This window comes from Chiloscyllium plagiosum, chromosome 27 (assembly GCF_004010195.1).
Source record: "Chiloscyllium plagiosum isolate BGI_BamShark_2017 chromosome 27, ASM401019v2, whole genome shotgun sequence".
NCBI classification, from domain to species: domain Eukaryota; kingdom Metazoa; phylum Chordata; class Chondrichthyes; order Orectolobiformes; family Hemiscylliidae; genus Chiloscyllium; species Chiloscyllium plagiosum.
In genome coordinates this window covers 11,709,397-11,733,869 of record NC_057736.1, presented here as the reverse complement: position 1 = coordinate 11,733,869, position 24,473 = coordinate 11,709,397, and the positions used below count along the sequence as shown (strand labels likewise).

General features: G+C 42.0%; 1 protein-coding gene and 1 long non-coding RNA gene across 6 annotated transcripts in view; one reads left to right on the top strand and one right to left on the bottom strand.

Annotated features, from left to right (window-relative positions):
- The window catches only part of LOC122563544, a 30,895-nt gene extending 9,529 nt beyond the window's left edge, over nt 1–21,366 (top strand). For 3 of the 4 annotated variants that reach the window (XR_006315638.1, XR_006315637.1, XR_006315639.1), the window contains 2 exons: nt 8,728–8,812; nt 20,876–21,366. This is a non-coding gene — a long non-coding RNA (uncharacterized LOC122563544). Of the gene's footprint in view, nt 1–2,908; nt 3,037–8,727; nt 8,813–20,875 lie in introns of those variants that run through there. The other variant, XR_006315640.1, reaches the window with a different exon arrangement.
- Nucleotides 1–24,473, bottom strand: part of pacrg (PARK2 co-regulated) — a 299,906-nt gene that overhangs the window by 236,731 nt on the left and 38,702 nt on the right. The window lies entirely within an intron of this gene.

The window sequence follows — 24,473 nt, the reverse complement described above, 5'->3', positions numbered from 1 at the left end:
TTTTATAAACCTCTATAAGGTCATCCCTCAGCCTCTGACACTCCAGGGAAAACAGCCCCAGCCTGTTCAGCATCTCCCAAAAGCTCAAATCCTCCAACCCTGGCAACATCCTTGTAAATCTTTTCTGAATCCTTTCAAGTTTCGCAACATTCTTCCGATAGGAAGGTGACCGGAATTGCACGCAATATTCCAACAGTGGCCTAACCAATGTCCTGTACAGCTGCGATATGAATTCCCAACTCCTGTACTCAATACTCTGACCAATAAAGGAAAGCATACCAAACGCCACCTTCACAATCCTATCTACCTGCGAATCCACTTTCAAGGAGCTATGAACCTGCACTCCAAGGTCTCTGTTCAGTAACACTCCCCAGGACCTTACCATTAAGAGGCATTTGGATGTGAATAGGAAGGGTTTGGAGGGATATGGGCTGGAGGGTCTGTTTCCATGTGTACATCTCTATGACTCTAAGTGTATAAATCCTGCTCTGCTTTGTTTTTCCAAAATGCAACACCTTGCATTTATCTAAATTAAACTCCATCTGCTACCCCTCAGCCCACTGGCCCATCTGATCAAGATCCCGTTGTAATCTGAGATAACTTTCTTCTCTGACCACTGCATCTCTAATTTTGGTGTCATCTGCAAACTTACTAACTATACGTCTTATGCTCATATCCTAATCATTTATATAAATGATGAAAAGTAGTGGACCCGGTATCGCCCGGCCAGATCTTGAAGCCGAATGGACTCTAGTATAGGGTAGGATTCCCACAACCCAGCATGGACCCTGGCACTGGTGCTAAATATTACAGGAGGGAAAGAGAGAAGAAAACTTCTTGAGGGTATATTGGTGGCATGGGTGATATCTCGCTGTCTATAAAGTCTGATATTTCTTCAGGCATGTTCAGAGAGTTACTACCTTTATTCATTTATGTCTCTGTGCTGATGGTTCATAGCTGTTCCTTATGATTAGAATTCCTTTATTTGTACTAAATAATAGTTCTTGTTAAGTGTTGAACCTGGTCAGTGTTTTGTATTAATGTGTTTTTACCAGATAGGCATGTCTGGAGCACGCTTTGATTCAGTCATTAGATTGTGTATTGACCCTGTGAATAGTGAGTGTTCAGAATGAGCTCACCTTCTCAATTGGTCACAAAATCCTGTGAGGAGTTGTCAAGGATTTGTATCCAATAGGCAAGAGTGTATGGAGAAGGGTTAGGTTAGCATTGTGGCAACTCCAAATAAAAGGGGAGAAACTAAAGAAATGTGGCTCAGTGAAAAAATGGTGGTTCACTTTGTAAAAGACCGTTATCGTCTACCCCTAGGTGTGATGACCAAGAGAGGTTTGTTCCTAAACTAGCCAAATACTTGGAGTACCACCCTGCATGTCCTTCCAATTCACACCAATGGCAGGCAGTATGAGTGGGTTAGCCACATGATTGAGAGAATTGGAGCCTTGACCATCATTATCCATGGCTCCAGACTACAGCATATGTATCAAAGTTAATGTTGCCATAGCAATTCAGATTCTCTGAATGAACTGTAACACAATGCCATCATCACAGTTATTAATAGGATCTGACTATTTGACTCACTGACCTCCCCCATGAGTCTATACATTAAAGGTTTATTATCATTCCTGACAGAATTTGAGAACATTATTCCCTTGCCGGACTATTTCCCCTTTGTCTGTCATGCCAGCCGGCAGCAAAATTGACTCAGAATGAAAATGTTTTGGGTTGAGGTCTCATCTCAGAGACTTGAACACACCCAGGCTGAATTTTCCGTGCAGTACTGAGGGAATATTGGAAAAATCATAAAACCCTAAACGTTGACAACGTGGTTGTTTATCAATGTTCTTCCTGACATTATCTCAATGAGGTGCACTTGCTGAGTCTTCATTACCCACATCCTGCAGCCCTGCCTCCCCTACTCTGTCCAACCAAACACTATCCTAAGCTCATCGCAGCTGGCCATCTTTTGTTAAAAATCATAGAGTGCCTCCAGCACAGGAGGCCATTTGTGCCTTCATGTCAGCTCTGGCCCTCTTTAAGGGTAGTTCATCTTATTTCATTGATCAGCTTTCTCCCTGTAGCTTTCATATCCGATCACAATCCAATGACTTCCTGAATGTTTCAGTTGAATCTGCCTTCATCATGCTCTCAGGCAGCACATTCCAGATGAAATGAGGGAAATGATTTTATTATCCATTTGGTGAAGAAATTAGTTTTTCACTGTATTTAGGTCACATAGTTGAAGACTCCATTGCTTGGTCAGACAGTCCGGATGATATTGTGCATCAGGACAAGCAGCTACTGGACAGTGGATTAGCTCAGCCAAGTTGGTTAGTGCATCAAGTTGACACTCACAGCAGGAGCTTAATTCCTGGTCCTTCTAAAGTCACTGCAAAGACCCTGCTTTTGCAATGTTACCCTTTCCTTAAAGTGTGGCGACCCTCAAGTTAGACTCAGCACCAATTTTCCCCCTTGACTATAAGAGGGGTCTGTGCTGATTTTCTTCTTCAGCTGCAAAGTGCACAAGGCCTGACTGAATTTACCAGGCCACCCCTGCAGAGATGAACGATGCTTGATGCCCAACCATTTCTGCAAGCAATTCATTTAAAACAGGTCACCAGCCGAGCAAACTACAGGCACTAACTTGCAATCTTTGCTCTTTGGCACACCACGATGGTATGTGGCAGTGAAATGTCACAGAGACAGTTTACAGCAAGTTCACAAAAGATGTTGGCCCTCACGCAGCCTACTTCCCCCCTGCCTCACCTCGAGACTAAAATAACAAAAAGATCAGCAAGTTTATTCAGTGAGTGGCTGACCTATAATAACAAGATAGTCCCTGAGTTCAAACTTTGTGCTTAGTTTAATCTTATGAATCACACAACTCGGGAGGGAATAACCAAGGCTGGGCCAAGGAGAAATGAAAAGACTTGCTTTTATATAGCAGCTTTCCTGACTTCAGGACTTCTCAAAACCCTCGTGGCCAATGAAGTGCTTTCGAAGTGTACCCCCTGTCCTAAGGTAGGAAAGATGCAGCCAAATAGCACTCCACAAGATTCTACAGAAAAGTAATGATTGGTATCACATGCGAGTCATTTTTAAAAATTCATTTATGAAATGTGAGCATCACTGATTGGGCCAGAATTTATTGCTTATCTTTAATTGTTTTTGCAGTCCATATGCTGCACTGACACTACCGTTAGGATTTTGACCCAGCAACACTAAGGAACAATGACATATTTCAAAGTCCGGTTGGTGCATGGTTTGAAGGGGAATCTGCACCTGTTGCAATTGCTCTTCTAGATTACTCTTTGGAGGGTCAGTGTGGACTTGTTGGTCTGAAGGGCCTACTTCCACACTATAGGGATTCTATGGTTCTAGATGTTAAAGCTGAAGTTCTAGAAGGTGCTGTTGAAAGACCCTGGGTGTGTTACTGTAGATCGTACACACAACTGCTGCTCTGTGTCAGTGGTGCAGTGCTGCAGTGGTCAATGTTGAAGGTTTTGGATGGGGTGCCAGTCAAGTGATCTTTTATTTGGGATGGTGTCAACCTTTTTGAGTGTATTGGAGCTGAACTTATCCAAGCATATGGAGAGCATCCCATCATAGTCTTGACTTGTTCCTTTCTTACACCTCACTGGGGTAGCATACTGAAAATCAATATTGCTATTCCAAAGATAATATATAAATAAATAATTTTATCAAAGTATGTAAAGTCCCCAATTTACCTGCCAAGCAAACCCAGATTAATGTACCAGATTTCTGCACTTGAAAAGAATTTCTATTAATTTAAAAATGAATAGATTCTAACTACAGAGAAATGACTATGAACTGTTGATATATAAATCTAATGAGTTAAAACACCAACTCCTTTTGAAAACAACCTTACGTACATATAAAGACAGAGATCTACAGATTTTTTAAAAATTGTGTTATGGATGGAGGGAAAAAAATAGTTCAATGATTCCAATCCACAGGGTTCACTAAGATGATCATGGAATCACACAAACTGTCCAGTGTAAAAACAGGCCGTTTGGCCCATTGAGTCCACACTGACCCTCTAAGGAGCATCCCACCCATTATTCTGCATTTCCCATGGCTAACCCACTTAGCCTGCACATGCCTGGATGCCGGGCAATTTAGAATGGCTAATCCATCTAATCTGCACATCTTTGGACTGTGGGAGGAAACCAGAGTATCTGGAGGAAACCCACACAGATACGGGAGAACATGCAAACTCCACACCGACAGTCACTAGAGGCTGGAATCAAACCCAGGTCCCTGGTACTGTGAGGCAGCCATGCTAATCGCTGAGCCACTGTCCCAACCCTTCAGCTTGCTAGAATTTTCTGTTCTTTAATCCCTCTCCTCTGGGTTCTTTTTTGGTTTTTTGAAGGAGGCAGGGTGATTGGTACAGTAATGGCAAAGTCTCTAAGTTCCTGGTCAAAGGTCACACCTTACTGCAACTGATAAGGGAAAAGAAATGCTCTTTTTTCAGGCTTAAGGTAATTTACTGGAGAAAAGGACACACACACACACACCATTTAATCTTTAAGGAGTGTGAGAGCTTCTACCAGTATCATGCACACCGATGAGCTGTTCAGCTATCCATCAGCCAATCAGATAGTAGTTGCCACATGGATGGTCATTGTCGTACACAACTGGTCACAAATCCACCATCAAATCAGCAACGTGTTGCTAGCCAAATCTCACTTTGTATGTGCCTGCTGGTGCTGGCTGACCTACAAACAGCCTTCCCTTTCTGCTTGAACAAAGCAGCAATGTAAACATGACATACAATGAGTTAAAACAACTTCTTAAAATTCCTTCCATAATCCTTGGTTTTAAAACATTCCTTTACTTATACCAAGACTTTTTTTTTAAAAAATGGTCTTTATGTAGATGGTGGACAGTCTTCAGGGGATTGAGGATAAATATTGGCTAAGTCACTGAACAACACTTATGCTTCAAAATGGGATCTTTAAGATATGTTTGAAAGAGAAAACTCGCCTTAGTATACACAGTTGTCCAATAGATATCTTCTACAAAAGTGTAGCACTCCATCGCTAAAGCATCAGCTTTGTAGACTCAAGTCTCTGGACTAGGATTTGAATCCATAGCTTTCCAAATCAGAAACGAGTGCAAACTGTAAGCCGTGGTAGCAGGATAAGTCTGTTCCACTTCCAGAAGGCATGGAATTGGCCAGATGTTCTGCTGCTGACAATTGCCCATTAACTGCTTGGCATAGTGTCTGCAAATTCAGGATGAGGATAAGGGCTGTAGAATATGCTTGGGTTGAAGAGTCTACTAGTGCTCAGCATCACGGCTAATGTGTGAATAATGAGCACGTTGGCGTGGTACTAAAACTATACCTCAGCAAGAAGTCAACACTTTCTGGAGAGATGGGAAAACGAAAAGATCTCAAAGTAAATAAAGAAAGTCACTGAGTTATTTCTGCCTCTGTCATACACAGTGTACCGCACACACTGCTCTGCTGATAAAGGATGCAATTTAAAACTAGCACGGCTCATTTCTTCTCAATCCCTCCTATGCTTACTGGCATAAAATGATGGACCTGTGTGAAAAAATAAGTTTTGAAAACATTATATTTATTAATATTAAAGCATGGTTTTATTTTATTTATAGAGTAATGCTTGTGCTGATCTGAGCACACAAGACCATAACTTGATGCTGGGAACATATTTCAGGGAACTGACTGAGGAGGAAGCATGTTTATTTCTTTACAATTGATTTGCTTACCATATGAACGCAAGTTATTCCCTGCAGCTTCCAATCTCTGAATTCCAATGAAAAGTGAAATCAGCACAGTCCAATCATTAACAAAACGTGACGGGCACTATTTTTGGACTTAATTGTATCTTTTGAAAATTAAAGCAAGCTTTTAAAGAAGTTAATTGGGATGTCTGAAGTGAAAGATGAAGATATTGTATACTGCAGCCTTAGATTTGCACTCCACCTTCACCCAAAGGGAAGTCCAGAAGTCACTCACATTTTTATAAAAGATGTAATTGAATAAAGAACACAGAGTTCTTTGATTCATGTCATTCTTTATCAGTGTAAGCAATCATTAAATACAAACCTTTCTCCGGATGGCTGTTACAACAGACAGGCGGAGCTGGAGAAATATGACAGGATTAGTGAGCAAGATTACTCTGACCAAGGCAGCGTCATCTGTCTTGTCTTGTGGGCAAGAGGAAACAAGGCAGTCTGACAAGTGTTTGAGGGCATTAAGGTCACAGCATCTGTTGGAAACAGGAGACTGCACAGGCGCCTTGCAGTTTGAGGGCAGTGCAAACATTGGGAAGGATTGCAGCATCTGTGAGCAATGAACAAAGCAGAGGTCCAATGTTACGGCTATGTCACCAAATGGGAATGACCTCTTTGGGAATACTGAAGAATTTTCAAACACTAAACTTCTAGTTCTCAAACCTTTTTGGTTCATTGAATCTATTTTCAAATGGACTAACAATGAAAGACTGTGCTCCTCCATTTAAAGTGTTAATATCCTATACAAATAACATGAAATTGTTACATGAAAAGAATGTTTTAATACTGCTTTAAGCAAAACAGGTGTTTTTTTTTAAATTCATTCATGGGATGAGGGCATCACTGGCTAGGCAGCATTTATTGCCCATCCCTAATTGCCCAGAGGACAGCTATGAGTCAACCATATTGTGTCTGGAGTCACATGTAACCCAGACCAGGTAAGGATGGCAGTATCCTTCACTAGAGGATATTTATGAGCTAGATAGGTTTTTCCTGACAATCAACAATGGATTTGTGGTCATCATTAGACTTCTTAATTCCATATTTTTCCTTTTTATTTAATTCAAATTCCACATTCTACCATAGCAAGATTTGAACCTAGGTCCCTAGAACATTATCTGGGTTTCTGGATTAACAGGTCCAGCAATAATACCACTAAGCTATTGCTTGTTTACTTATGGATGTTTATTTATTGATTGCTTACAAATGCAGTGAACTTGGTGCTGTTCCTGGTGACCCCCCATGTGATCTTTCCACTCCAAATGGGACAACTTACCCATTCTACACTTGCACTACTCCTCTGCCATCCAGCCCACACTGCCCTGCTTCTAGCTGCCCAGGCTCACCCACTACTGTTATACCATGTGGGCCCTGCAAAAATATTTCGACGGACCATCCCTTTGAGCAGTGCTGCTGCAGACCACTGTAGAATCATTCAGTCGAATGAGCAGCATCACCCTCAGATTTTGTCTTTTTAGCCGTTTAGGTGTGTGATATTAACAAAATCATCGAGTCATAGAGATGTACAGCACAGAAACAGACCGTTTGGTCCAACCTGTCCATGCCGACCAGATATCCTAAATTAATCTAGTCCCGTGTGTAAGCATTTGACCCATAGCCCTCTAAACACTTCCTATTCATATACCCATCCAGATGCCTTTTTAAATGTTGTAATTGTACCAGACTCCACCACTTCCTGTGGCAGCTCATTCACACAGAGTGTGGTGCGTGTATGGAAAAAGTTGCCCCTTAGGTCCCTTTTATATCTTTCCCCTCTCACCTTAAACCTATGCCCTCTAGTTCTGGATGCCCCAAACTCAGAGAAAAGACCTTGTCTATTTATCCCATCCATGCCCCTCATGATTTTATAAACTTCTCTAAGGTCACCCCTCAGTCTCCGATGCTCCAGGAAAAATACCCCCAGCCTATTCAACCTCTCCCTATAGCTCAAATTCTCCAACCCTGGCAACATCCTTGTAAATCTTTGCTGAACCTTTTGAAGTTTCACAACATCCTTCTTATAGAAAGGAGACCAGAAATGAGAATGCCATGCCAGGAAACTTAGAATTCGAGCTGCTGAAAATCCTACACCCAAATCCCAACAGCCACAGGGCTGCAACAGGTAAACACCAAGTACCTCGCCAGCAGTATAACCTGACCTTTGATGAATAACACATCTTTAGAGTATAAGGTACTTGATGAAATGTTGGTGCATTACCTAATACAGTAGTTAAAAATCACACAACACCGCTTGATAAAGGAGCAGTGCTCCGAAAGCTAGTGCTTCTGATTAAACCTGTTGGACTATAACCTGGTGTTGTGTGATTTTTAACTTTGTACACCCCAGTCCAACACCGGAATCTCCACATCATCACTAATACAGTAGTGTATTTAGTCACAACAACACAGTATGTTCCCCGCCAGGCTGTTTGTCAAGGTATTACATTGTAGCACTCCTTTTGTTACTCATGTATAGTCTACAAAGCAGACAAAAGTGCAAAGACATTCTGTTTTGGTTTGGTTATCCAATAGTTTCAAGACAAAGAAAAGTCCCAGCCATCCAAGTAGATTTTGACGATAGAAATGTCACCTTTATCACCCCATTATGAGAAAAACAACGCAGCTTCATGAAGTGCAGCTAAAGCCATTTAAAACGGAGTCTCGGCACCTTTGCTCAGAAAAGAAATCCATCTCCCATTCTCCCCCACTCTGGATTATAAACAGTGACAGTTTTACATAAAGATTGCAGATATCACAACTTTCCAAACAGAATCACTTTGGAAAGGTTTCGAAACAATTACACTGCTCTCAGCACAAAACATATTTTCATTGCCTATTGATTGCTCAGTTCAATCCATCAGCCTTTGAATGATTCCTTTTCCTACATCACTTTCTCTACTAATTGATTTTTCTTTTATTACACAGAACACTGCTTCCAAATCCAGTATCGTTCACAGCAGACAGCATCAACGCTGCTGAGCCAAGACTTTTTCAGGTTTTGTTAACAAAGGTGGGTTTAACTGGCTGTTGATATAACACAATATCCAGCAAAAACAAGAACCAGTATATATCTTTGTATCTCAGCATGATGGCATATACCTGCCATTATTATAATACACGGAAATTGCTGGATTAAAGAATTGCATTGCAACAAGTTACGTTTGAAGGGTCAATAAAAAGGGGACACAAGTTTACGGCAGGAGATTTAGAGGGGTTTGAGAAATTTGTTTTTCACCCAGAAGCTGGTGAGAAATCTGGAATGCTCTGGCTGGGATGGTGCTTGATATGTGGAATGTTTCAATGAACATGTCTGGGACACACACCAACCAACCCCACTGCCTTGCAGCCAAACACTTCGACTGCCCTTCCCACTCCGCCAAGGACATGCAAGACCTGAGCCGCCTCCACCACCCGATTCTAGCCACCTGACACCTGGAGGACGAACACTTCGTTTTCCACCTTGGGACCCTCCAACCACACGGGATCAAGGTTGATTTCATTAGTTCCCTCATCTCCCCTCCCCCCACCATATCCCAGATTCAACTCTCCAACTCAGCAGCACCCTCTCGAACTGTCCTACCTGTCTGTCTTTCCCACCTAAGCGCTCTATCTTCCATTCCGACCTATGACCATCATCCCCCAAATTCATCTACCTATTGCATTTCCAGCTACCTTCCCCCAAGTCCCAACCCCCACCCATTTACCTCTCAGCCCCCTTGGGCCTCCCCCACATTCCTGATGAAGAGCTTATGCTCATAATCTCAACTCTCCTGCTCCTCGGATGCTGCCTGACCTGCTGTGCTTTTCCAGCAGCACATGTTTTGAATCTGATCTCAGCATCTGCAGTCCTCACTTTCTCCGAAGTGAGAAACCTCAACCTTGGAAAAAGTACTTGGATGAGCATTTGAAATGTCATTGTATTCAAGGCTATGGCCCAAATGCTGGAAATTAAGACCAGCGTGGATTCAGAGTAGTTTTGCCGGTATAGACTTGATGGTTCTATGATTTGTATCACAACCATTCCATGGGAATAGAATCATAGAGTCATAGAGATGTACAGCACAGAAACAGACCCTTCGGTCCAACCCGTCCATGCCAACCAGATATCCCAACCCAATCTTGTCCCACCTGCCAGCACCAATATCCCTCCAAACCCTTCCTATTCCTATACCCATCCAAATGCTTCTTAAATGTTGCAATTGTACCAGCCTCCACCACTTCCTCTGCCAGCTCATTCCATATATGTACCACCCTCTGTGTGAAAAAGTTGCCCCTTAGGTCTCTTTTATATCTTTCCCCTCTCATCCTAAACCTATGCCCTCTAGTTCTGGACTCCCCAAACCAGGGAAAAGACTTTGTCTATTTACCCTATCCATGCCCCTCATAATTTTGTAAACCTCTATAAGGTCACCCCTCAGCCTCCGACGCTCCAGGGAAAACAGCCCCAGCCTGTCCAGCCTCTCCCTATAGCTCAAATCCTCCAACCCTGACAACATCCTTGTAAATCTTTTCTGAATCCTTTCAAGTTTCGCAACATCTTTCCGTTGGAAGGCGACCAGAATTGCACGCAATATTCCAACAGTGGCCTAACCAATGTCCTGTACAGCTGCAACATGACCTGCCAACTCCTGTACTCAATATTCTGACCAATAAAGGAAAGCATACCAAACGCCTTCTTCACTATCCTATCTACCTGCGACTCCACTTTCAAGGAGCGATGAACCTGCACTCCAAGGTCTCTTTGTTCAGCAACACTCCCTAGGACCTTACCATTAAGTGTATAAGTCCTGCTAAGATCCTAAAAAGATCCAAAACTCTTAGCATTGATCCTTTGTAATCGCAGCACTTACTGAACAATCCCAAGAGTGCCAAGCATTGCGCTAACAACCATTTTAAGACTCCTAATGGTGCTCACTGGAAGCTGCATAAATTCATAAGAAAGACCCTGTCCTCTGAAAACAGGAAGAACATGTCGAGGCTTTGAGCCTTCTTCATAACAGTAGTTAGAGCTTAGAGAACAACTCCTTCCTGCCACATTCCCCATGCCAATGGCTTGGCCAGAGTTAACTTGTATTTTCTAATTAAAACAGAAGATATCTGTTCCCTGGTGCATTCTCCATGCAATACCATGATTAATCAGAGGCTATTTAATAAGCAATCAGCACTCTTTTTTTTCCTTCATGCAGTATATATTATTATTCCCTTTGAAATTTGGCCTTCTTACATCTATTCTGACAGATGTAAAGCAAAGTTTTGAGGGCACATCTTTTCTATCAGCAATGTTCAAGTTCTGTTTTCCTAAGCGACTTTAAGAAAATCTAGCGATGGTAGCTCTTGGCCTCCCATTGAGAAAGATTTGTGTAAATGCTGCTGACGTTATTACAGATTCTGATATCCCTAATAGGCAGGAGTTGCTACTGTTTTGTCATGGTTGCACCTCCAATCAAGGAAATATCTTTCAGGATTTTCCAACATTGCAGTTTGGTGAATTGATTTCCCTTGCATAATTTTTGAACATTGACATTTGGCTTTTGCTGATTTAAGGGAACCATCATTCTCATGTTGTAGGATATTGGCAGCACTTGCAGATGGAGAATCACAGAAGGAACACAGTCTGAATGATTACTTGTTAAGACATTAACCCATGAATCTCAGTTTCTCTCTTCTGTTTTAGAGCACCTTTTACTCTAAAGATATGTTATATATCAGAGGTCAGATTGTGAATCTGTCTCTCTGTCTCTCTGTCTCTCTGTCTCATGTGATCTTCCTCAGTGATTTATCTAATAATTTCTCTCTCCTGCTCATGCCTTTTTAAAATAAGATTTTCACTTTCGAAGGAAATGGAATTGATCCCTTTTGACTCAAGCACCAAGTCACTAAATCCTGGTTTAAAAAAGGTGAAAACTTAATTGCTTTTATTTTAATCACCACTAAAAAATACTGGAATGCTACAGTTGATGCATGAAAGACAAGCTGGAAGACGAATGCTCTGAGGAGTGATACCTTATGTGGAGATGATGTCACAAGCAGGTTTTCACTAAGAAAGCATTTCCTTTATATTATTTTATACAAAGCGGCAGCAATCTATCCAAAGTAGATGAAGGGCAAGCTGCGAGGTTAATCCCAAGACGTCAGGTTTCCATCAGAGATGATGCATATCGACTAGTTGCCTCAAGGTACTCAAAGGTTTCAGTTCAAGCAGCATTATCTCAGCTCTGTCTAAATGTAGTTGATGAATTGCCTCGATTACTGTGTTGTTGTCACTAAATACACTGCTGTATTAGGTAATGCAGTGCACCAACATTTTGATCAAGTACCTTTTACTGTAAAGATATGTTATACATCAGAGGTCAGATTGTGAATCTCTCTCTCTCTGTCTCTCTCGTGTGAATATGTGTGATCTTCTTCAGTGATTTATCTAACAATTTTCCTCATTCAAAGTCTGCATGAGACATAAGCCAGGTCACAATCCATGAGATGAGAGAGAATGTTGCTACTGCTGTTAATAGTTTTCTTGTCACTGCTAATTTTTAACTGCCAAGGCAGAGTTAGAGTAAACTAAGGGAATGACAGCCTCACAAATCTGTTTGTGTGGCACGGTGGCTCAGTGGTTAGCACTGCTGCCTCACAGTGCTAGAGACCTGGTTCAATTCCTGCCTCGGGTGACTGTGGGGTTTGCGTGCTCTCCCTGTGTTTGTGCAGGTTTCCTCCCACAATCCAAAGATGTGCAGGTTAAGTGGATTGGCCATGCCAAATTGCCCATGGTGTGAGGTGCATTAATCAGAGGGAAATCGATCAGGGTGGGTTACCCTTTGAAGGGTCAGTGTGGACTTGTTGGGCCAAATGGCCTGTTTCCACACTGTAAATGATTTAATCAAAAAAAAATTTATCTACAATACATATGGACCGATGGTGAAAGGAAAAGGACACTTAATAGCTTGATATAGATATCCACTTACAATTGTCCAATGGAAATGTTTTCTCAGAGCTGAAAATGTGTTGCTGGAAAAGCGCAGCAGGTCAGGCAGCATCCAAAGAGCAGGAGAATCGATGTTTCGGGCATGAGCCCTTCTTCAGGAAGGGCTGAAGAAGGGCTCATGCCTGAAACATCGATTCTCCTGCTCTTTGGATGCTGCCTGACCTGCTGCGCTTTTCCAGCAACACATTTTCAGCTCTGATCTCCAGCATCTGCAGTCCTCACTTTCTCCTAATTATTTTCTCAGGTCAATCGACACTGATTAAACAATAAGGCCAAATGGAAACAGAATACAGACAAGTACATATGAGAGAAAGGAAAATCCAAACAGCAACCCATTCGAACACAAAAATGTTTAAAAATATATTGCATATAATAAATTTAGAAAACCATAGTTTTTGAGTTACTGCTTTCAAATTACCAAGAAAATGTTGTAGAAGGCAAGAAATACATTATTTTGTGTTTCAGTGAATATTAAGAGGGTGTGGCCAGGCTCTGTAACAAAGTTTCACCAGATACTTTTCTGTTGTTTAATGAGACAGAAAAAAAATGTGCAGAAATTGGTCTGTGATGTAAAAAGCAAACTATGGTTTTCCAATGCACCTGTCAGGAACCATTCTTCAATAGGACAAAACTAACATTTCATGTAAAACTTCTCTGAATAAAGGATAGAGTTGCACTATTAGACCATCCCTTTTGTTCCCTTGTCTCGTCCGACCCCCTTCCCTACCTCTGTACTTCAAAGGGAGAAAGATTTTGATGTATAAAAGATCATTCATTATGACCAAAGGACACCTCAATACACTTTATGGTCAATCATATCATGTTTTTTCCCAAATATAGTCACTGTTGCAAGAAACCACAGCAAATTTACATCATCGTCAATGGGATTGTGAGCAAATAATCATTCTTTAGGGATAAACATTTGCCAAGAATTATTCCACTGCTCTGTGAATAGCACCCTAGAGTGGAATTTTACCCTCCCCCACCTGTCTGAAAGTGAGGAGAGGAGTGGGTGCAGGTAAAATTTAGTGTATGGACGTGTCTGAAATGTAATGGGTTTGGGGTGGGTGGGGCAAGTGTGAAAAAGTGTCACTTTTTTTTCTGCCGTGTCCCCACTTCAGGCCCCCATGTCATCACTCTGCTGGGAAGAGGCACACACCTTGCAACAAGGCTAATATCTTTGTCAGGGCCTGTTATTGTTAGGCAGTGTGGGGTGGGGTCTTCTCTGCACATGCCTTTTGACCCACCTCTTACCCATCTTCAACCCACCCCACCCAGCCTCTTGAACCCATCCAACAGTATCCCACTCAAACATTTACTGTGAGTGCCAAATACAGGGACAGCTGTCATGGAGGACTGCTTGTGGTTCCAGCAGTGGCTCTTGGCTGAGACTACATAACTGCCAGCCAATCGGATTGGTCAGCAGCAGTCTGAGGTGGGTCTTCATTCCGAAATGGGGACAGACATTTCACCTTCAAACAATAAAAGCTGCTTCTGGAGTTGGGGGATATGCAGTCATTGGAATTATGATGGGTTCCCCCAAACTGTTCACTCCAGGGATGGAGGGGAAGTGGGAAGGGTAGGGCTATAATGCCCTGTAAAAGACAGTCTAGTAGATCATTTTCATCCTACTGAAAGGACAGATGCAGCCTTTGTTTCACATCTCATGGAAAGGCAACAGCAGTACTTCCCTCCCCCAATACTGTACTGGAACACCAGCCTGGAGCTCATTTTCCACATCAGCCTGTTCAAGGATGTTATAAAAGACCATTGGAACTGGAGGGACATGAACTCAGGCTTCCTGGTCGTAAGTGCAGGAGAGTAACAATAGCTCCTCCCCATCCCAAATCTCTTCTTTAAGCTCATGCCCTGCAGTGAGCCTTGAACTATCAACTTTCTAACTCTGAAGTAAAATGGCTCCCAGGTGAGAGCTTGAATATAAAAGCTGCTGCTTCCCACAATATTTTCCACTTGATGAAACATCATCATCCTGAAATGGCAAAACTTCTGAATATGTTCACCGTTCTCTTTTTAAAAACATAACATCAGATTCTGCAGTTGTTCACTGTGGCTTCAGAGTTTCAGCAGGAGTAGTGCAGAAGAGGAAAGAGACTGTGGGGCTGCCATGCATACTCAGTAAACCTTTTGAGCTAACCTAAGGGCAGTTGGTGATGTGAAGTAATACATTGGACTGATTAATCCAGAAGCCCAGGGCTAATGTTTTAGGAGTTTGGGTTTGGTGGATAGTGAAACTTGAATTGCATTAAAATAAAACCGTGGCATTGAAAACTAGCCAAACAGCAGTAAAAACCCAGCTGGCTCAGTGATGACATTTAGGATTACAGAATTGTTAGAGCACAGCAGGAGGCCATTCATGCTTGCCTCGGTCTATTCTGTACTGCCAATCTTTATCATATATTCCTGCATTTCATTTATATTAAAATAATCAATCAATATTTTTAGGGAAGGTAACTCTTTTATCCTTACCTGGTCTGGCCTATGTGTGACTCTAGACCCACAGTAATGTGGTTGACTCTTAACTGCCCCCTGAATTGCCCTAGAGAGGCAATCAAGTATTTCGGGATGGACCATAGTGCCAACCTTGTCAGCATGGTTGACAGAGAGGGAGAACTCATGGATTCCCCGATATTCAGAAAGGCTGTGAAGGAGCTGGGCACATGATTGTTCAGGACTGTCGCACCTACCTGACCTCACATTAACCATGGCTCTTACCCACTCAGGGCCATTCCCATGGTTCCTCCACTAAACTTCATCCCTGAAGTAATCTGTCTCTCTCTGTGTCTCTCTCTCTCTCTGTGTGTGTGTCTCTCTCTCTCTCTTCCTCTCTCTCTCTCTCAGCAGAGTCATATGTCCAGCATTGGCATTACTGATGCTGCTTCACCCTCCCACCACCCCAGATCCAGGAAGTTTAGGGTTAACCTGGTGCAGCGTCTACTCCCCATGAGCAACTTTGCTGGAGCTATCCCTGTAGTTGCATGAGCGGTGGCCCTATAATCAAACAGGAATCGGGACAGTTTGCTATCTATTGAAGCTGTAAGCTTTCTTTAAACCTGCCTTCAAAGTTTAGACTGCTCTTTCAGCCAGATCATTGAATGATTGATGGCATGGAACTGTCCTTGAATGTCGAATACCATTCGACTTTGGGAAATACTCAAATTCCCTGCTGGTAAATGGGGGCCCATTATCCGCGACCAACACTTCCGGGATTTTCTATCATCTTCTCTGTGTTTAACAAACGAACGCAATGCACGTTTGGCCACTTTGAGAGGACAGCCCCAACAACTAAGAACATTGCTTCCATGAAAGGACTTGCATAGTCTAAGGTTGACCTAGCCACTCCCACAAATTTAGATCAAGTGGGACTCTTTTGTTGACTTGAGTTGCATACTGGCAGCAACGACAATGGCTTAATGACCTGGATTCTAAAGAAAATTATAACCATTTGACCAAGGCTTGGCTTTGTTTTGGGGCTTTGCTGTGGACTGACCTAGAGTCCCTCTGTTCAGGATATATCCTGAGTGAAGCTGTGGGATTGGCTTCACTCATGCTCAGTCGGACTGGCAAGGGTGTCCATTTCCATTGGAATATCCTGCAACTCATAAACTCCACTTGCCGCATTTTCCAATGATAAAGCCAGGTGCATTGCTTGTTTGAAGTCCAGTTGGACTTCAGCCAGTCTTGCATGGTTTGCAAGGTTACATCATTAATCTCACATACCAATCGATCTCTCAGCATCTCATTAAGGGTTAAAATAAGGTCACATGTCTCTGCCAGTCGTCCAAACCTAGTCAAAAGTCCCAATATGATTCCCCTGGTTCTCGGGTTGCTGAGTAAAACTGATAGCAACTCAGAATTAGACGAGGCTCGGGCTCATAATATTCCTTAACTAAGTCTATCAACGCTTAAAAGGTTTTAGTATCTGGTGCCTTAGGGGATGTTAGGTTTCTAATAACTGAAAAAAACTGTGGGTTTACAAGCTGTCAGGAGAATTATTCATTGCTTTTTGTCTGTCCCAACATCATTTGCCCAGAAAGAACCATACTGGGTCCAGTCTTTGATGGCAGGATGCAATGAGTCAAGCTTCCCAAATATCAGCATGATGCCAGAATTGTATACCCCACCTCAAAGACAACTGATGCGAGTGAATTTCTTCAGGAGCATGTTTTTCTCTAATCTGAAATAACTCCATAGTGGCTAATATCCTGTCATTAAGTCACCTCTTATTTCCACGTGGAGAGTCATTAACGCTGATCCAGCTCCCTCAGAATGAGCCGGATGTCTGATCATCCTGGTTATCTCTTTTTTTCTTCCTTTTTCTTTTTTTTTTAAGAGGGAAAAACAACAAGTGTGTAAATCTTTATTTATATTCCACCACCAGGAAGAAAGAAAACACCCAAGTGGCCCAAAGGGCAATGCTGCTTGATCAAACAGTGAAGGGAGGCCAGGGATTAAATCAAAATAGAGTTGGAGGGGGAACATCTCAAACGTGTTGGTGGACAACCCTCCTGTTTATTTAAAAAAAAATTTTTGTCTGACATTCCAGTTCTTTTTCTTTATTTTTTCTCTTTTTTTAGCTCCCTCAAAGGAACCTCTGACACCCCCTTTTTTTTCTCTTTTACCCCCACATTACCACCTAACTGTGGTAGTGCTTACCCTCCTGTTTTTTTTCTCTAAAACACCCATGGCCAGTGACAAGCAGTGCCCTTCTAATGCTGCATGATCAGACAGTGAAGGGGATGGCAGGGATCCCTCCTGTTTATTTTATGTTTTCTTTTTCCTTTATTTTGGGGTTTTGCTGTGGACTGACCTTGAGTCGCTCCGTTCCCATCTATCTGCTCCACCCTTCTTTCTGACCTATCACCTTCTCCCCACCTTCATTTACATATTATATTCTCAGTTACCTTCCATACGGCCCCACCCCCCTCCCATTTATCTCTCAGCCCTCCGGCCCACAAGTCTCATTCCTCATGCCCAAAATGTCGATTCTCCTGCTCCTCGGATGCTGCCTGACCTGTGCTTTTCCACACCACACACTCGACTCTGATCTCTAGCATCTACAGTCCTTACGTTTTCAAAGTTAAAAATCACACAACACCAGGTTATAGTCCAACAGATTTGTATGGAAGCACCAGCTTTCAGAGCACTGCTCCTTCATCAGGTAACTAGATGAAGAGGCAGCACCTCAAAAGCTAGTGCTTCCAATTAAATCAGTTGGACTATAACCTGGTGTTGTGATTTTTAACTTTGTCCACCCCAGTCCAACATTGGCACCTCCACATCTTGGAAAATGTGATATAAGCTACCACAAAGAGCTGCTTAGAACACTGCATTTCTCAATGTTTGGACAGGCTGTCCAACCACATCACCATGGCAGATCTGAAAAACTAGTTCCTACTATGTGAGTCTCTGTATGATTGTGTAAAACGGTAGGTTATAACGGATAGAGATTTATACAGCCAACCTGAAGTTGCAATCCTACAGATGCTGAATTATTAATTCATCAATCCTTTTGGACACTATAATAGTATAGATGTGACAAGCAGACCCATCTGAGGTAGATTCATAGTTACCGATTCATAGCTACTGACACCAAATGGCTTGCTCATTCCAGGAGAACTTGTGTTCAATCTTAATAAATGGTAAATATTTCTTACATACTTAGTTACATTACATCTGAGATACAAGATGTATCCTTTGAGACATCAGGCTTAATTTAAGAATAGGTACACATTATTGTTAGCTACATTGGTCATAGCACTTGATTCTGCAGCATACTGCTTAGCTCCTATCAGGTTCAGTCCTTTGAAAGCTGTTGGGATAGAGCTTATCTCATGGTGACAGTTAACCCTTTCAGGCACTATCTGCCCTCCACAAGAGTGGGGAGCACTGGGAAGGTTTTCAAGCTCCAGGTTGGTGCCTTAAACTGCTGCTTTCTGTCCCACTCTATGGATTAATTACCCACTTGGATTATCTATTGATACTAAACTTAGCACAGCATTTGTTAACATGTAATTTTGTTACTAGGGAAGGAATTTTTCAGCTACCCTATGTGCATGATGGTAGCAGGATTTCAGAATAAAAGTTCTGGCTTGACATTTTAACTTGACATTAATACCCATCAAGTATTCACTGAACTCATTTGATAATGCCATTTTGGACCAATAAACAAGGGTGATTCATTCGTGTGTAGGAGGCTTGGACTCAAGATAAAACCACCTTAATTTTCTCAATGGGAAATGAGATGCAATAGTCCATCCTCATCAAATCTGGTCAATGTGCATTGAATTCAGCTGGTTGTCCTGGGTCAAAGTAACCTTATCCCAAGACTGAATGGATTCAAGATTGATAAGACTTCCCAAAAGTGACAGGTACAACCACAACATTGTGAGGACTCTAATTTGCCACTAGCTTATCCAACAATTGCGAACTCAGACTCAACTATCTCATTAAGGAAGGAATATTTTGAACTGATAGGAAAGTAGATATTACGTAGTTGGGTTGGATGAATTGCACCTTTCTTGAGAGCTATTGACTAGTTTCATCACAGCACTCCAGATTATTTACTTATTGACTGTCCAATTCTCTCTCTGTCTGCCTGCTCCACTTGACTTTTAGATGGAAGTGAAAGAGCATTGTGTGGTTCGGTACACTTATAAAAAACAAGAGTCATTGAGAAAGGTAGGAAACAATGGAGTTGAACAAAAATAGCAACTAATAGGAGAGACAGGGAAGGTGAGATATCTATTGAAATTGGAGGAGCCAGAGGAATAAAGAAAACTCTTAGATCCTATTTCTATGAATAATTAGTTTCAGTATAAGAGCAGTGTAAGTAGGTTTTGAATTTGTTGAAGAACATACCATACCCATCATGTAATAATCAAGGCTAAATGATCATTTTCAACACCTTACTGATGTGAAAAACCCTGACGTGCTCATTCATTTCCATTGAGCTACAATTTGTGCAAGTTTTCAACATACATTTTTTAAAAGATGTCGAAATTTACATTTGGATTTCTAAAAAAATTTCAGGCAGCAAATTGATGGCTTAACACGTCTTCAGCATTTCTGAATTTGACAAGGGATGGGTAGAAAATGGGACAAGTTCGGAATAGAACAGCCAGTTTTGTATCAATCTTGACTAAGATGTAATTATTGAGTGACATGCTTCACTCATTTTGGTTATCCAACCGGATGATGTATCGAAGAGCTGATAATCTTATGTAACTGTGTTGCTTACCTGCTTATCTGAATGGCATATACACTAATCATTAAAAAAAATGTAAATTAGGCCCATAAAAAGATAAACTGTGCTTTAGTTTTAGATGGAGGAGTAGGTGAGTAAAGAGTAAGAGGGGCAAAGCTTCAGTTCAAACACCACCCTCAGGTTTCAGCACCCTGTTATCGGAAGGTAGAACAAGTAATGGGAAATAAAAGCATGGTGTATATTCACTTGAACGTTACCAGGGAGAAGGAATTACAGGTAACCAGTGGCTCAGTGGTTAGCACTACTGCCTCACAGCACCAGGGTCCCAGGTTTGATTCCAGCCTTGGGCGACTGTCTGTATGAAATTTGCACATTTTCCCTGTGTCTGCGTGGGTTTCCTCCCACAGTCCAAAGATGTGCAGGTTAGATGAATTGGCCATGCTAAATTGCCCATAGTGTTAGGTGGATTGGTCAGAGGGAAATGGGTCGGGGTGGGTTACTCTTTGGAGGGTTGGTGTGGACTGGTTGGGTCGAAGGGCCTGTTTCTGCACTGTAGGGAATCTAATCAGTAAGAAAGTTTTAATTCAAGTTCTGAAGGATCGGGAGAAGCTTGATAAAGATTTTCGAGGTGATGATGAGGTGATTGAGGTGATGATGAGGGAAGTAGTGATAGATAACCTCAATTGAATTATTCTGAGAAACAAGTCGTGCATGATAGTAGCAGGATTTCAGAATTCAGCTTTCAGTAAAGGAGTTCAAGGGAGCTTTCGGCTGTGCCCAGAGACTGGAATTGTTGACACATGATCCATTTAATTCTTCTAAAGACGTCATGTCACACGCAAACATTAACTCTGCTCCTCTCTTCATAGATGCTGCCAGAACTGTCGAGTTACTCCAGCACTTCCTGTTTTCATTTCATAATCCACACATGAATTTAAAGGACAACTAATTACTTCTTTGATGGAGAAGATTTTAAATGAGGGAGTGAGCAAATGCTTCAAGTTCAGACATTGACAGAGAGAGGAAACCATCATCTGAGACCTAGCAGATGGAAAGAGCTGTTTCTGAGTGATAACATTTGTATGATTGAAATAATTCGGTGCCCAAGACCTTGGTTCGCTACCTATCATTGTAAAAATGTATGTATTCACCTCATACCAGAAATTTAAAGACCATTCAGTCGGTACTTAAATAATATATTGATCCTGCTTTTAAGAAAATCTCACTAATAGTTTCATAATTTGTCTCATATGGCCTTCCAATAACACGCCATAAAAATAGCATTGCGGAAACTTTATTGAGTATTTTCCAGCTCATTATTACAAAAGTCATTTTTAATTAAATAGTGGAGAGGGAGGTTTTAATCAATGGTGAATCCATTATATTGTCAAGCGGAAATTGACCGTTTTGACATCCAAGATGAAGTTTTCCTAATCACAGCTACCTTGCTGATGTGAGCACAAAATGGTGGATTGGACTAGAATTATTCGGGCTATCAGGTGTGAGCATGGACAGAGGTGGACATGAAAGAGAGCACCAATGCCAGTGCATGCCAGTTTCCTGCTTTCATCCTGCACCTGAGCCATCTTTCCTTAAAGATGAAGTGGGGAATGGTCAGCACAACGAGCAACGTCTGAACAACAAGGCACCATTCATCCTGCCCATTGTGGAACACTGAGATTTATGCAAATCCTAGTAACATAAGTGACCACATGACTCTGACATCAGTTAGGGAGGAAACACCAGTCTGGAATGAGCGCGTGAAGAGAGAGGTCTTAGACACTGCACTGAAGAGTTGCATTTGATAACCAATCACATACAAATGTAGATAAAACAGTGCCACAGGGCACGAGAATTTTAAGTCTTAAAAGATGATGGGCAAGCAATCTCAATGACAGTATATGTTCAGACACTCACAGTACAAGATACTCCAGACCTTGGAGGGCAGGTTCATAGCTCCTTGACAGTGGGGTCACAGGTAGATAGGATAGTGAAGAAAGTGATTTTATGCTTTCCTTTATTGGTCACAGTATTGAGTACAGGGGTTGGGAGGTCATGTTGCGGCCGTACAGGACATTAGTTAGGCCACTGTTGGAATATTGCGTGCAATTCTGGTCTCCTTCCTATCGGAAAGATGTGAAACTTGAAAGGGTTCAGAAAAGATTTACAAGGATGGTGCCAGGGTTGGAGGATTTGAGCTATAGGGAGAGGCTAAATATGGATGTAGGTTTGCTTGCTGAGCTGGAAGGTTCATTTCCAGACGTTTCGTCACCTATTAGGTAACATCTTCAGTGGGCCTCCAGGCAAAGCACTGCTGATGATTTCTGCTTTCTAATTATATGTTTGGGTTTCTTTGGGTTAATGATGTCATTTCCTGTTCTTTTTTTCAAGGGGTGGTAGATGGGGTCTAACTCCAAGTGTTTGTTGATAGAGTTCCGGTTGGAATGCCATGCTCCTAGGAATTCTCATGCGTGTCTCTGTTTGGCTTGTCCTAGGGTGGATGTGTTGTCCTAGTCAAAGTGGTGTCCTTCCTTGTCTGTATGTAAGGATACTAGTGAGAGAGGGTCATGTCGTTTTGTGGCTAGTTGATGTTCATGTATCCTGGTGGCTAGTTTTCTGCCTGTTTGTCCAATGTAGTGTTTGTTACAGTCCTTGCAAGGTATTTTCTAAGTGACATTAGTTTTGCTTGTTGTCTGTATAGGGTCTTTCAAGTTCATTAGCTGCTGTTTTAGTGTTTTGGTGGGTTTGTGGGTTACCATGATGCCAAGGGGACTGAGTAGTCTGGCAGTCATTTCTGAGGTATCTTTGATGTAGGGGAGAGTGGTTAGGGTTTCTGGACATGTTTTGTCTGCTTGTTTGGGTTTGTTGCTGAGAAATCGGCATTGGGTACTCATTCTTTTTACTTATAATCACTTATAATCACACATTATAAGTGATTTTCCTCTGCTCAAAACTTGCTAAGAGGCTGAGTAGGTTGGGGCTGTTTTCCCTGGAACGTTGAAGGCTGAGGGGTGACCTTATCGAGATTTATAAAATCATAAGGGGCATGGATAGGGTAAATAAACAGTCTTTTCCCTGGGTAGGGGGAGTCCAGAACTAGAGGGCATAGGTGTAGGGTGAGAGGGGAGAGATCTAAAAGAGACCTAACTTTTTCACAGAGGTTGGTGCGTGTATGGAATAAGCTGCCAGAGGAAGTGGTGGAGGCTGGTACAATGATAACATTTAAAAGGCATCTGGATGGATATATGAATAGGAAGGGTTTGGAGGGATATGGACAAAGTGCTGGCAAATGGGACCAGATTGGGTTGGGATATCTGGTTGGCATGGAAGAGTTGGACCAAAGGGTCTGTTTCTGTGCTCTATATCTCTGTGACTCGATCTATACATCAATGTGAGGGTAATTGTATTGTCATTAAGCACACGATAAAGCAAGGTAACACTGAGGAACCAAGAAACAAGGGTCTGAAATTAAAACAATAACCAAAGGGCACAGCTAAAAGAGGAAGACTGTGAGGGCAGGGAAAACATGTGGAGCGGCTTTGTGTACACACCGACAGAATAAATGCTCTCTCTGTCTGTGAAGGTGCTCAAAATACAATCTAGGTGAGACCCCAAGCAGGAATGACATTTGTCTGTCGTGGAAAATTCCTTGGTGTATGTTTATGGAATGATGATGCGAAGAGCAATCCTGCAGAAGTTTCATGGGAAAACACTGAGCTATCACAAAGTATGGAGCAGGACCATACCGGTTAATGTGGCGGCTACTCACTTTGGAAGACCTACAGGATTCCATCTCATTGTACCAAATGTGCCATGCTCAAAAAAGAACAAAGAACTGCAGATGCTGGAAATCCAAAACAAATACGGAAATTGCTGGGGAAACTCAGCAGGTCAGGCAGCATCTGCGGAGAGAAAGCAGAGTTAATATTATGGGTCCAGTGACCCTTCCTCAGAACTGTGTGCCATACAAAGTCAAGTGTCTGTAGGAGCAAGGATTTCATCAAGATTTCAGGAACGTTTATGGGAAAGGTTAGACATGGATTTGATTTTACAGGAAAGATATATTTAGTCCTAGTTTTCTGTCAGACAAAGGTAGATAGAATTGGCAGGACTTCATTCAATCACAGCAGATTCAGGGAACAGAGCACTGGAAGGAACTTGCAATACACAGTTTCCTGGTGGAATTAATATTGGACAATGGATCTCAGTTTGTGAATAGAACTTTCAAGTAATTCACATTGAGGGTGGATGTCAAGAAGTGGCAAGTTGTCCCCTCGATACTTTGTCAAATGGAAAAGCAGCAAGTGCAGCCAAAACTGTGAAATGACTGATGCAGGAGAGTCTAAATTGGGAATTAGTTTGACAAGATTAATTCTGAGGAGGCAATGGCCTCATGGCATGATCACAAGACTGTCAATTCCAGAGACCCAAGTAATGTTCCAGGGACCAGGGTTGGTGAGAGAATTT